The 2,500-nt window shown below is 71.0% G+C and overlaps 1 non-coding gene across 1 annotated transcript; it reads right to left on the bottom strand.

The window, feature by feature from the left end:
- Positions 1–588: 588 nt before the first annotated feature.
- LOC142436514 (5.8S ribosomal RNA) lies at positions 589–741 on the bottom strand. Its single transcript, XR_012781981.1, has one exon. It is a non-coding gene; the product is annotated as a 5.8S ribosomal RNA (ribosomal RNA).
- Between the last annotated feature and the right edge of the window lie 1,759 nt (positions 742–2,500).

Here is a 2,500-nt window from a genome sequence, read left to right as displayed (position 1 = left end):
GGTGGCGAGAGAAGGGGCCGAGAAGGGAGGGACCGAGCCGGGCAACTCACCGCGACCGCCACCAGGGGGCTGGCGGCAGGGCGGCGAGGGCCGCGGACGCGGGGGACACGCCTCCACCTCCTCCTGAGCACCAACCTTTCCGGGAAGACACGCCCGCCTTCCCCCTCCGCAACCACCACCACCGCGGCGCGCACGCGCACGGCCCCCCACGGCGCCAGGGCGACCCCGAGAATCCGCGTGCGGCGCGAGGACGAGCCCCCAGGCCGCGAGCCTCAACGCGAGCCGCTGCTCCTCGCGCTCCGCTTCTCTTTTCCTCACGGGCGCAGGCGTCACCCCGCCACGAAGGCCAGCCCCGCCGACGCCCCAGAAGCCTCGAGCGACCGAACCCCAGAACACCCACCACAAGCCAAAGCGAGCGGCAGGGGCGCGGGGTAAAGAGCCGAGGCACGGGGGAGGGGGAGCAGCCACGTGCAGGGCCACACACCTTTGGTCTGTCCTTAGGGGGACGGAGGGCAGAGCCCTTCGAGTCAAGCCCCCAGCCGCGCAAGCCCCAGGGCGGGCAACCCAAGGGAGCGATTGATCGTCAAGCGACGCTCAGACAGGCGTAGCCCCGGGAGGAACCCGGGGCCGCAAGTGCGTTCGAAGTGTCGATGATCAATGTGTCCTGCAATTCACATTAATTCTCGCAGCTAGCTGCGTTCTTCATCGACGCACGAGCCGAGTGATCCACCGCTAAGAGTCGTAACGTTTTTGTTTCCTTTCTCCACTGACGCGGCACACCTTCCACCCCCCAAACCACTCAACGACAGCACCGCCGCCACCCGTTTTTCCCCCCTAGCCGAGCGGGGAGGGGGGGCGTGCAGCAGGAGGGCTGCGGGGGGGACGCCTCGAGCCGGCCAGAAGACAACGAAAAACCAAGACTTTCGGAAAGGTCGGACGGCACGAAAAGGAAGGGGGCGGCGGCCGACAACGCGTCCCAGAAGGACGAGCGTGGACGACGCCCTCACAGGCGCCCGAGTGGGGCTCCCCGGCACCAGAGACACGAGACGGCGGACGCGAGCGCGCACACGTCAAGGCCTGGGGTCAGGGTCCGCGGGGGAGAACGAGAAGGGGATGAGCACACCCCCCCTGGAAGTCGCTCCCCCGCGGGCCCGCCCGCCCCGAACCGAGGCGGACGAGCTACACCCCCCAAGGATCTTTAAACCTCCGCGCCGGGACGCGCTAGGTACCTGGACAGGGTGGCAGAGCAGAGGACGCAGGCAGACGGCCACCGGCTCTCGACGCCGAACCCCAGCCAACAGCCCGGGCCCCCGGCGGGGAAACACCAAGACACACTCGCAGCGCTGCCTGCCCGTGACGGCGAGAAGGCGGAGGAAGGGGGTGCACGCCCCCAAACCCCGGGGGGCCCCACGCTGCCATCACCGGGACACCCGTCGCACCCAGTGCACCGGCTACGCTCGACCCACGCGCCATCTTCCAACCCCGACCGCGAGGCCACCGCCGCCACCACCACCACCGACACCACCTGCTGTCACCGCGACCGCCTAACGCCCAAACCCCTACACCAGACCGGAGTTGTCCCCGGGGCCGGCCAACCGCACCTGCCCGTCTACCCGCGCGGCCCAAGGCCCCCCAACGGCGCCCCTGAGGGGCCGGCGGGAGCGACGGAGGCAACACGCGGGGCTTCGGGGCGAACAGGCGGGAGGGACCGGCCACCAGGACCCGGAAGGGTGGCCATGGGGCTAGAGGTCGGCGGAGGACAGAGTGGGAAGGAGCGGCGGGGGGGGAAGAGCACACGGCAAGGGGGGAGAGGAAAAGGCGAGAGAGGACGACCGGCCGGCACAAGCCAGGGCGGCGAGGCCGAGGACGGAGGTCGGACCCACAAGGGGATGGAGGGAGGACCCCCCCCACAACCGGCACCACGCGAGCCCAGGACAGGAGGGCGGGAGGCGGCGACGCGGCGGGTGAGAGGAAACCCCCCAACCGCCACGCTGCGCCGCCTATCCCGAGACGCACCGCGGAGGCCGGCGAAACCCCGACGGGAAACCCGCGGGAGGCTGGGCACCGGCGCCAGAGGGCGCGGGGACGCGACTCCCCGAGACCCGCTCCGCCTCGCGGCGGGACGGACGCGGCGGCCACGGCGACGAGAGAGCCACGACCGGCCCCCGGAGCGGAGCAGACGACGAACGACCGACACCGCCCGGGGAACCGGGGAGGGCGGGCCCCCCGACACCGGGGCCGTACCCCGCCAGCGCCCCTCACAGACGCCACGCGCGTCTATGGCATCTCTCCGCTCGCGGCGCATCGGGAGCGCCGCCGGCTCGAGGTCGGGTCCGCGGCCGAGAACGCGCCGCGCGCGGGCGCGGGCGCCTTTCCCGACTCGCTTTCCCCGCGCGAGTCTCGTTAATGATCCTTCCGCAGGTTCACCTACGGAAACCTTGTTACGACTTTTACTTCCTCTAGATAGTCAAGTTCGACCGTCTTCTCAGCGCTCCGCCAG

The sequence above is a fragment of the Tenrec ecaudatus genome, unplaced genomic scaffold (genome assembly GCF_050624435.1).
Source record: "Tenrec ecaudatus isolate mTenEca1 unplaced genomic scaffold, mTenEca1.hap1 Scaffold_3770, whole genome shotgun sequence".
NCBI classification, from domain to species: domain Eukaryota; kingdom Metazoa; phylum Chordata; class Mammalia; order Afrosoricida; family Tenrecidae; genus Tenrec; species Tenrec ecaudatus.
Note: the sequence above shows the minus strand (reverse complement) of the source record. Positions and strands in the feature narration are given on the sequence as shown.